General features: G+C 44.6%; 1 long non-coding RNA gene across 1 annotated transcript in view; it reads right to left on the bottom strand.

Moving 5' to 3' along the window:
* The window catches only part of LOC128872920 (uncharacterized), a 78212-nt gene that overhangs the window by 43513 nt on the left and 22416 nt on the right, over window positions 1-12283 (bottom strand). Inside the window, exon 3 of the long non-coding RNA XR_008456276.1 lies at window positions 5654-5899. This is a non-coding gene — a long non-coding RNA (uncharacterized LOC128872920). The remainder of the gene's footprint in view (window positions 1-5653; window positions 5900-12283) is intronic.

Below are 12283 nucleotides of genomic sequence, written 5' to 3'. Positions count from 1 at the left end.
CTGGTCTGTGTTTCTCTTTCCTTCTGCTACGTCAGCTGAAGCGTTACGCATCGAGGCACGGTCCCGTCCGGCCAACTCTCTCGCCTTGCTGAGCAACAATGAGGGGATTTATTTTATAAACACGGGATATCCCCCGCGAGGTATTGTGCTCACAGACTGGTGAAGAGAAAATGGGTGAAAACGGCCAGAGGGGTAGGTGAGTGGCTGAATGGAGAGAACGACGGTTCCCGTGACTCACGTGCCACTTCACGGATCGCTCGTCTTTCGTGAGCAACTCGGCCGCGATGGAGCACTCTTTTAAGCACCCGGGCAACCGATCCGGGGATAATCCCATTTTGGTAAGATCGCCGCTCGATCAAAGGTGAAGAGATTACTCATTTTTTGAGCCACTCGGCGCGACCCTTCACTGAGAAAGGTAGCGGTAATCTCGTTTGATGAAAACCGGAGATGAACTACGTTTATTTACCTGCTCGCTCTGCTTATCTAACGTCTTCGCTACGAAATTAAGGGTACGCGAAATGAGGTGAAATGAATACTTTTATTGCGTTCTCGAATCTTTTGAACAAAGCAAAGAAGACATCGATCTATTTCTATTTGTAAAAATAGAGTCAAGTAAAAATAGAATAAAATTCATAACCTGTGAGCTTGTTCATATTAATTAAATGGAGAGTTAGGTAAGAGCCTAAAAGACCACATGAGAAGTTTCCTCAACTGCGCCTAGCGTGCCATAAAAGAACTGCTCTCTTCAGGGACATACCAAGGTGGAACGCGAAGATTTGGAATTCTGAGAGTAACTTTCCCAAAAGATTAATCCCCGAGACGCTCCATATTAAATCGCACGAATTACGATGAATGCGCAAACCGATGTAAACTCCATTTACGATAACCTCATTTCCTAGTTTCTTCCCAGTTTCTTCAGATTTGCATGGAGAGAATAAAACTCGAAACAACGAAATTGCTAAAGCCGTTTCGAATAACACGTACAGAGTAACGGTCCGACGTTTCTTGAATAGATTGTCCCCGAATGATCAAGGTTACCTGCTGAACTCACACGGGGGAGGTTTAGCCACAGCGGTGCCGCTCGAAACTCGAAAGCTTAATTCTGTCCGACGATAATCTCATTTTGGCGAGACCAGCGCCATACACGGGGATGGCCGAGGTCGTAGTTTTTCAGTAGCAACGCCAGCTTGGGTCTCTGGGACCCGTCCCACTTCCGGCGCGTGCCAAATGAAACGCTGTGGACGTGCACGGTCACGGACGACCGCAAGCGTGAAAAATCGCTCAGCTTTACAGCCAGGAGGCTAGTCGAACGATCGAGCCGGGCATCAGCTTCCAAGTGTCGTTAGCCGTGTTGTAGATCAGATGTAATAAACCATTGCTCCAGTTTAACTAACTGTAACACTTTATTTAGGACGTGGCAACTGGGGATTGCCACTAGGGATGGCCGGGATTAGTGTCAACACCTGTGAAACGTAGTGCGTTAGTTTCGAAAATGTGGAAGGCATCGATTTTTCAAATGAAAATCTAACGTCCATTGACAGCGTACGAAGAGTAATGGATACGTTTACTATCTAAATGATGCGAAAATTGTTTTATCGTGCCATCCAATTCGGTTTGCAAACTTTAATTTTGCCGACAGAACTTATGTGGTCCAATATTTCGGAAGCTATTAGGTCATCCACACACGAAGCTACTCAAAAGAAGTTGAGAAAAAGTAATCGTGAGATGTTTTTCTATATTTAAAATTTTTAAAGATCGCATTACCATCTAAGTTATTATCGACCACTCCTCCTAGTTTTGTAATCCTTTTACAATCAAAAATTAAACTAACCAACATTCTCAAACTTTGTAAGTGTAACATCATTAGTAATCGTGCTAAACTCTTATATTCCAATCAAATCGGTTCATAAAAGTTGTAGACAGTATTTCACCCAACAAGGTTCCCCCACGGATCGATTGTGGATCGTTCGATCGTAATTAACGCAGTAAAACTGATCTTCAATTGATCCCGTTCCCGTTACCATCAGAACGCTGGTTTTTTAATTGACGAACGCGTCTCTGTGAATGTCTCAGAGAGACGCGACCGGATATCGAACGGCTGGTCTACTTTAACAGCGAGAAAAGATTCTGCGGATGACACGGAAAGAGAACGATTATTAAGTTGTCAGGAAAACTGAACCACTATGGCCGTGTCCACTTTCCGTGCTGTCCGCCGACGATCTCATTGAAATCGTCCGGATAACCGTAATCAAAAAGTATCACGGACCCTAGTGCTGGTCGTGGGTAAGGACAGACCGTGACGGGTCGAGGCATAAACGCGAACGTTGCAGATAATGTAAGTCATCGCAAAGGACATTAACCATACCGTGAACTCTACGTTTACATATCTCGGATATTTCATGGAATTTGTTAAATTATCGAAGGAAAACTACGACTGCAGAGGAATATGTACAGACGCTTTCAGAACTTGATTTACCGAATGAAAAGTTCAGAATTGTGCAGTATTTTCCGAGATACTCCGATACTGCGCTCAATCTATTTCCAGCAGAACCTGTGAACAAGCTAAAGGAACCCACGTCAAGTAGAGGAAGAATAGAAACCTGTTCACCACGTTCATTTCCAATTGCTAAAGTACCATTTACCTTGGAAGAGTAATTCCCTCCCCAACAATACAATGACAGGTTTCTCGTGCGATTTATCTAACCAGCAATAACTTCCGCGGCGCTTTGGCGGTTCTCATTACCGAATCGCCAACGTGGTTCGATATTTCATAGGTCGAATCGCAACCGTGATTGTGCCATCGAAATGGTCCGTCTGGCCTATCGAAGAACAAACCCATTTGTCTTCCGGAGAAGTCACCTCGGCCTTTCCCGACCCATACGTCCCTGATAAATATTTCAATTGCACCCGACCCGAGATACGGCGAAATAATACCGTCGTGGCCCGTGTTTTCCGCATTCCCGAACTTTTTACCTCCCACGGCTTCGTATTTCATCGTTCGACGACGTGAACCAAGGCCGACTTTACGCGGAAAGCGAACTGTGCGCTGTGAGGAGACACCTCTAACTTGATTTCAATAAATACGATAAAAAGGGAAACTGGAACAAATAAGTGGAGAAAACACGGCTTATCCTATTAGAGCAACTTTTCAAACTGATACTGCAGCGACTGATGTAATTGTTAACTAGCTTCCTGACTTGGAAGAAGAAATTTACTAGAGTTGTGCTTGTCATCTTACATCGTGACCTTCCTGCTCAATTTTTAGGAAGAATTCTGTCAGATAAACCCCAATCTCATCGATTCCTACAGATTTATTAGTATGTCTAGCTCAAATTAAAAGTTGCATCGGGTATTAGTGATTCTAGCATCGGATCTGGGCCTGGTAAGCTGCACCGCCACCCTGGGTAGCGAATACAATGCTCTGGAAAGACGAAAATCGGAAAGCAACGAGAGAGAAAAGAGAGGGCGCGAGGCGTCGAGGGTAGGTCCCCCCTGGATCGTTAATAATAATTACGAATTACCGTGTTGGTCTAAAACCCCCAGCGGGAATTGAAATCGCCGCAAATATAAAGTTATGGCGAGGATTTATAACGGACTGCGCGGCTGAACGCCGCGATTCCGCGAGGCGTAAATTGCTCGCTCGCGAAAGAAATCCCGTAGTTAAGCATGCCGCTGAAAATTATATCGGCTGTGCCGCGTTATCCGTAGTTACGACTCTTGAACGTTCAGCAGACGGGATTTCTCCAAGAACGGATAAAAGGACAAAGGTAGTTTCAAGGCGCAAGCACCCGACGTTGAAACTATTTACTGATCTCGCGACAATTTAATGTGGCGAGGGAACTACTTTGCAAATCGTACGTTCAATAAAGCTTGCAGTAATTGTGTAACAAAAAATAGAGTGAACGTATTGGTTTGTCCGGAAACTCCATGCCGATTTTTAGTAGGTGGTACAGGTCTAAATATATCGGAATAGTTCAAAACAAATAACATGTGAATATCCCTTAAAAGGTGGAAAGGTTGTGGAATAAAATGATATCTATGTAATTCAATAAATATATATCAAAATTCAAATGTGTCTTTGAATGATTCTTAAAAATTGACACGAACTTTTTGAGCAACCAAATATTAGCTTCAACCATCTTAAACTACGATAGGACACCTACTGTCCGAAGACAGTGAAATTTAATTGAGTCCTTTTCAAAGTACAGAAACTATGTCGACGGAAAAAGTAGCAGTTACAATAAGAGAATAGGAAAATGTAGGAAGAGTGATGCAATAACGCCTTTAAAGAATGTTTACCTCAAATGGAATATTTTCTTACCCGACTCAGGGTTGCCACGCACACGGAGAGGAAGAGGGTAAGTCGCGAAACCGTAGATTTCCCTGCTTTGTCTGAGTGAGTGGGCAGGAAACGATCGTGGCCCGTTTTACCCACCGCGGACGTTGTCTGGGGCAATATTTTTTAATCCGACAATCAGCGAAACGAAATAAACCCCTTACTCTTGGCTGGCCGTTTCGTTTTAACGTCTACAATTTCCAGCGATGACATTTCCAGCGAGTGTACAACGGATGCAAACAGATGGAGTTACGGTTTTATGGGACAGGGTTATGGCGGAAGTTAGTGGCCGACGCGCTGGAAAACATTCGTGGTCGTCGAGAACGTGAGCATTCGTTACGTGTTACAAGTTGTAAGCGGGACGCGGATACGACCGATTAAAAATTGGAGAACCGAAGAGGGAGATAGGTCGAGTGCGAATTCGTTTCGGATCGCATCGTGGCAGGGGGTGGACTCGAAAGAATACGAGTCGATATTTTAAAAAGAAATCCAAGATTTTTCTTTACCAAAAAGTACCAAGAGTCATCAATTTCTCACCTTGTTCTTCACTATGCTACAAATAACTGGTACTTGGAGTGCAGAAATCGAATTGCATTCGTCGTAAAGATCTGAAGCATGTACTACTGTACGTGCGCGAAAAGAATGCCATAAACTCCACCCGTGGGATGCGCCACAGCGGCCATTTAAATCAGCCGGGGGTCTCGTGCGGCTAGTAGTAGCGTCTATGTAGTAGCATGGCTAGTAGTAGCGTCTATGTAGTAGCATAGCTAGGTAGCTGTGTACTATTTAGTAACGTGTCCGTGAGACAAGGTACTGCGCCCACCAGTCGGCAACGTTTCTTGTGACCGCAAACGTGCACGAAGGTGACAAGACATGCTCGCTGAATACAATTGGTTAACCTCACGGGGAGGGGTTTACGACACTTTTCTCGCACGCTCGTAATAGATCAGGTCTCTTGAACCGAGCTGTGGCAAGCTGGAGCACTCTTTATCGCTCGCGACGGGGTCAAAAGAAAGACTGAGAGCATTTCCCCCACCCTATGTCCATTAGCACCGTAATGTAAATTTGTAAGGCGAGACTGATGATGTTCCACGGGCATTCACTGCCACTGTTGCTCTCTAAAGCGTGACTTAGCGCTCTTTCACAGACTCCACGTGTGCTCCCGAAAAAATACCCCGACGAGCTGAATAGACGTCGGATAAAAATCAACAGCGATCCACGTGGCAGCAATGTATAGATCATGTTTCGCAGAGGTAGAGATAATGTTGTCATTTAACAGCGCGATTATTAAAAATTTCCCTTTACTTATCGACTTACCCTCGTATATCCTCGAGCGTCCGCTCCGTCGAATCTCCGAGTGGAACCAATTATTCCGTGGTGCACCAGTTGCAGTCGAAACTTCCACCGTCGCGTGACGAAAGTTCTCGGCTGCTGGGAACTCCCGCCGGGAAATTCCTGGCCCGCGAATTCTTCGACTTTCCGTCCCCTTTCCTTGCGAAACTCCACGCTGGGGATTCTTTTCCAATTTTCCTTCATCGAAAGCCATTGGTCTTCACTGTTGTGCTAGAAAAAGAAAAGAAGAGGCGGATGTTTAATCGCGGAGTAGAGAAAATCGAGGCACGACCTTCGCGATACATTCATTTGAGAAAATTCGCGGATCTGTGCAACTTTGTCTTTTAAAAATGAAATAGCAGGCGATAACTTGAAGCCACCCCCTTTTCAGCTAGTCCGCAATATATTTCAATCCAAATAATATCCGTGGCATGGACATCCCGTTTTTAACCGATTCCAGGTGAAAACGTATCGAACGTCGACGACGCGACACGTTCGCGGAAGATCTCGTAAACTCTAGCCAGCACGTCAGTTAATTGAATAATTAAGCCTAGTCGGGTGTGAAGGATAGATAGATGCTTTCGGGTTAGCTAATTGTGGTGTCGTAAATAATAGAGACGATCCACCGTGTTGCAGTTCACCACCATCGCTGGAAAAGGGTGGCGGAGTTGGTCGACGTAGGTACCACAGGAGTTGCGGGTGGTGTGGGGGAGGAGCGTGGCGGTGGGAGGAGCGTTGAGTGCTCCCTGAATAAACAAATACCGAAAGCGTACTCATTATTTACGACGGTACCGCGTTGCGGGGTCCGCTGCGGACGCCTGACGGACAGGCTCGGTCGGTTATATATCCGGTTGCGGTATAAATGGGGGTGATTTTCGGTAGAAACTGGCCACCCCCGAACTCGGGGCGGCGCGCGATGAATAACGAAAATTTCTGCGCCCTGGGAGCTACTCGTTGCGAATTTTTCCGATACACGGTTTCATCGGCCGTAAAATTCGGCGGGAACTCGCGTTCATTTTTTTCCCCGCCTCTTTCTCTTCGTTATGCGCCCCTGAGCACACCGCGCGCCGCCAGCGATATTAAATGGGTGATGGATTCCGGAGAGCGTCTGTAAAATCTGGGCCGTCCATTTGCTTTAACAATTCAGTTAAAGAGGATTACTCTCTCGGTTTATTACTTCGACGGCATTAAGGCGAGGGGGGTCGCCCCTTCGTTGATAAAATGAGGGAACGTGTGTTTTCGAGACTTTTCATAGGAGCTCCAAACTTTGCATCATTGGATGGAAATGCTTAATCCATGATGGGGTTTAATTCAGGTTCAAGGAGGAATTAGAAAGTATTATGAATAAAGGGAATATAAATTGATGGAATAACGAATGAAATGGAAAAAGTGACTTAAATTAAAAAATAAATGCACTCAAGTAATGTATCCAAGAGAATGTTCCATTACAGTATGACGAAAAAAGGTACCGTGGTGTAAAAAGAAAATACCTGTACACATCCCGCAACTTTACGCCGTGTATGTGTTTGAACAGTAATATGCATTGGGATTTTTCGACAGCTATCTGGGAACACGTCTCAGTGAAGCAATCACTTTAAACTGATATTTCATGTGTACTTTATGTTCAAACGAAACGAGCCAATAATGTTTGTTTAAAAAATTGTTCACTTTATCTATTTCAAAAGCGCGCGCCAATATCGAGTATGGTAGCAGCTCGCGAAACATACCAGATATCGACGATTAAAGACCGGTATAAAAATCATAATCTTCAAAGAAAAAAAGCAAAGACTGAAATATAGATACAATTAATAAGAATAAAAAACAGTGGCACCACATCTCATTTAATATAGCGTCTATTTTCTATACCGTGTTTCGTTTGAAGCATTCAGAGTGATCCAGTGATCGAGACGCGTCGCTAAGGAAATTCGCAACATTCACGAGCCGCTTTTTGCTCGGCGCGAAATTATTCAATCGCACTAATAGGATTACAAGTCGAGCGAGCCGGTCGCTTTGAATGACGAGAGTCATTAGAGAAACGCGCGGGTTATCGATTAAAATATTGCCAGTCGTATATCCCCGATCTGACAGCGAAATTATGAGATCGCGCCCGACGAGAAATTTGGACGCTGAGGGCTATATAATGTTCGAACCCGTTCTAGTTTTCGCCTGTCCGTTATCTCCGCGGTCAGCTTTGCCAAATTATATTCCCTGTTTTTCCTTTCGTTCCTTCATACGTCGCGCGGAGGGGAGGTGTTCGACGATTGAATCGATTGAATTCGAAAATTTGATCGTCGCAAAACACGGAAAGTCCATTACCAATTTTCGAATCGTATTTCTATCGAGGCGTATGCGGAATATAAATACATTTTCCTCCTGATATCTGTATCGATAGAACGCGCGGATACGAGATACACGGCTATCGCCAATTTCACGAACGTCCACAGAACACGACGGGGAAACGCGAAAAATTCAACATCGCGTATCAGATTCTCCTGTCTGCGAATAATTTGCGTAATTCCGTACGATCGACCCGTACAATTATGGCGCGAACCGAGCAAAGGAAACTTCGAGCATGCCGCTCGGACGCCTGTTGACTCTTTCGTTCTCGCTGCAACCATATAGCTACGTATTTAGAATTATTAAATAAAATGGTAGTGTCACTTGTGGTGATCGTACAGATTGTGATACCTCTTAGGAATGTGGAATAACGAATTGCAAATTCACGAAATTTACAAAAATGTGACTTTCAGGTCTTATGATTTTAAAAAGGCGACCCTTAAGAAAGACAATTTTTGACCCCAACAAAGTGGTACGCCGCCTGAAGGCGTACTTACATTTTTTTAATCCATAAAGTGTCCTGTCCAAAGAGCTCCTCGCTTTCCCAACAGAATTTTAATGACTCGATTTTAAGACCATAAGCTCCTAGAAACTGGTTCTCGACGAGGAAGTCGATTTTTCATACTGGTAAGTCAAAACCCTGCCCTAAAGCCAGCAGAGTAGATTGCACGCGCGTGCAATATTCAAGGGTCAACGATGCACCGATGGATCGTCGATTGAACCACTGTCAAGTCAACGTACGGCCCCAGGATTACATCTGATTCGAAGCTGTCGCAGCTGGCACTTGGGCGATCGAAATCGCGATCGAGACGAGACGAATCCCGTTGACCTCTCGCCTCTGCATAGTCCTCGCACCGCGGATCATTGTCTTCCACGACAATGGACGGCGGTTGGCGCGTGCTGTTATTTATAGTACTGATCATTAGAATTTAAACAAAGCACGAGCCACGTAGCCAGGAAAGTCATTCATCATCGTTCTTCTATTACGCGTCGCATAAACGTCCCGTATGACACGAATGTAATAAATGATATCGCGGCGGGCACGTGTTTTGTAGCACTTTAATTGCGGTCTGAGACAGTATTTGTACCTTTGAATATGTATACGGTTACTGGTATTAAAAGGGGGTATATTACAGAGCCTTGGACGCGGTTATTATTAATCATCTTGCTGTTTAACATAGACGACGTACGAGATACGTTCATTATTTACAATACTTAGCAAAGAAGGATTGTGCATAGTTAAACACCGGTTTTGATGTAAGGTTGTATGTAAATAGGTGAATAAAAATTGCCAGACCACCGTATCTATTACTCGTATAACTTACGATATTTAGTTTCCCGAAGAGGACCTGACCCATGACACCCAAATAAAAACCTTTCACTCTATTCTTCGGAGAGTTCAATAACTCCAGTTAAAAGTGTGTCTAAAATTTCGCTTGAAACGAATTTTGAAATACCTCCGTGGAAGCTGCGATCCGTCAAAACAGTCGTTAGATCTCGGAGGTTGTATCGGCGATGACGTTGTACAAACAATCTCGCGACCCCGTAGCGAGAAAACGGCGGAAGGCGAACGCATTTTTTAAGCCACGACGAGGACCAGCTGGAGAATGAGACTCATTGAAAGGAAGTCCGTCGCAGATGTCATCGGCTTCGTCAACGACGAGGAAGCGTTTCTTTGAAAGAAGAGTTCCGGAAATGTTACTCCCACTCGTTGCATCGTCTTTTTATACCATACCTCGGAAGCACGCTTCTGCGTGAACGGAATAACTTGAATCGCCTTAATGAAGTATAAATGGAAATTGGTATCCGTCTATCATATTTATCAATCTTGAAATGTTGCTGGATTACGTCACTGTGATACTTCAATATTCGCAATTTTAAATGTTTAATATAAAAAATGAAGAACGACAATTTGCGAGTCTTAAACAAGCTGTATAACGATTCATGTTTAGACTCTTGAGTTTTGAGTCGTGTTACAAACAGAAATGTACACTAACTTCCACATTTGCTAGGTTGAGTATTTTATAGTTCAAGGTACATGGAACGCACTTGTGTACACTGTATGAAGGAAGCAAAGACAAAGCAGCATTTCTAAAAAAGAAATACTTTCTGAGAGTCTTTGGAGCAACGAGAAACGCGCCATCCCCGCCGTTTGTCTCCAATCATTTGGAATCGAACGCAACCCTGTACCCGCAAAGATGCGCGAAAATTGCGGCGCCGGCAACGGCATAAAACCAAATAAGAGGAGCACACGCGCGACATCAGGATCTTGAATCCCCAAACGAGATTGACTGCGTCGAAACAGCTGAGTCTCCGTTACGCAACGAGCTTCCAGGAAACAGATATCTGTACACATCCACGGAACGGGTGCATTTCCCGTGGATGAGAGATGACTGAAGTGTCCTTTCCTCTTCCTACCTCCGCTACTCTCGCTTCTCACCCCTAAGCTCTGATACATACACCGTGAGGCAAAATGATAGCACGCTTTCCCATAATCATTCATTTCTGTATTTTAACCGAAGATGGAGCTGCTGTAATTATTTAGAATGGATTAAATTCTTGTTAGGTTCGTGGAAACATCAATCACTTTCTTTAGAACGAAGGCGGTGTTATTAAAGGCAGAAGAAATGGGAGTGGGAGAAAGAGTATCAAACCCTGTAACAGAAAGAATAATAGAAAGATAGGAGGCACCGTGCATCGATTTATTTTCGACATGCAATTTAATTGCTATTCTAGTCATTGTTTATTTGTGATAGATCGACAAAGCTGCAGGGAAGAATACAAATATTTAGTTACGCGTCTTTGAGACAAAATTGCGCGCTCGAAGGCGGCGCTAGTGTCTCGCCCCGTATAAGTTCCGGACTCTCTCTATTCAGAGAAACACGATGTGACATCGTTTTGCCAATAGCAACTGATCATCCTTGCACATAAAGGTACAGATCTCTGCTATATACAAGGTGTACATCAGATGAACAACCTCTTATCGATTTTAAAATGCTAGACATTCCTTGAGACGAGCTATGATTTTGTAGCACGCTCTAAACGCACGCGTATCCTCTCTGGGCGATATCCAAGGAAATGTAACGGGTATCGAGCGTGTGGAGCAGGAGCGAAATTTGTTCTCGCCAGCACGACCATCGAGTACGCAGAGACACCCCGAGCCTGTCCTCCCCCTTTTTCTTGCGCGAGTCTTTGGAATCACGGGTGTCTCGATGTTCGTGTATATTCCCGCAGAGAATCGTTCCGCGGTGCATTGAAAAATAAATCTCGGTAAAAGTCCGGGGTCCCTGTCGATACACCGACATTATGCAATATCTTTCCATGTTGCCGCCGCCGCGACGCGTCTACGCGAAGGGGGAGCCGAAGTGTGCGGCGGGGGGATCGAAAGGAATGAGCGTAATATCCCAGATGGGCTGTACGTTTCGGATGCTTAGGTAAACCCCGGCCGCGTTTGTGTGTAGCCCTGCGTGGAGCCTCTTGTGTGAGTCGTGTACGAGGTATGTGTCTATTACCCGCGCATTCAGCCGTCCAGTAAGCTCTCCGGATCCGGAGCCGTTCAGGATCTGACTACTTTATCCTACGCTCCGAGTTTAATTTACCATGGAGCCACGTCCGTTCGAGAGGATGTCGGACGCTCGCTTGCGTCTAACATCCGCTCGGAAAGCTCTTCCGCCGGGCTTCGCGAGCGATGTAATGCGATTTAATTGGTTATTTTCGAAACAACGTGCGCGATATTTTTGTTAATCGATAGCGTATAGTGTAAATTTTGTTACAGAATTTTATTTAGAATTGTTTCAGGTCAATAAGAACGTGTCCTGTTTGTGTTATTTTAATGGGTAAAGCAAGAGTATATACCAAATGTAACGGATGATCCAGATTATATGTACTGCCTCAGACAGGCTCTCTATGTGATCTATGAATTTAATATACCTTCCCCAAAGAAATTAATAATTTCTTACTTAATGTTAATTCTATTATACCAAGCGTGTGTACCGGCGAACAACGAGCACCGGCGCATGAAAGGGTAATCACTTTTCCACAAAGTACCTTTTCATCGTGCGAAATTAGCGCAGCGTGTCGGAATTAATTTCATTGAATCGGTGCAAAAATGTTCATACACGCATGAAACGCCGGCGATGTTTGACGCTCGGTTTCCACAGGAGACTCGCACGAAAAAGAAGAGATGGCTGGGGCGGCTGGAATGAACTTTACAGCCGGTGCACTTTTGTTCGTTCCGTTGAATGAGGTTTATTGATTGAAGTCGATTGTTGGCTCACG

Source organism: Hylaeus volcanicus, chromosome 2 (assembly GCF_026283585.1).
Source record: "Hylaeus volcanicus isolate JK05 chromosome 2, UHH_iyHylVolc1.0_haploid, whole genome shotgun sequence".
NCBI classification, from domain to species: domain Eukaryota; kingdom Metazoa; phylum Arthropoda; class Insecta; order Hymenoptera; family Colletidae; genus Hylaeus; species Hylaeus volcanicus.
Note: the sequence above shows the minus strand (reverse complement) of the source record. Positions and strands in the feature narration are given on the sequence as shown.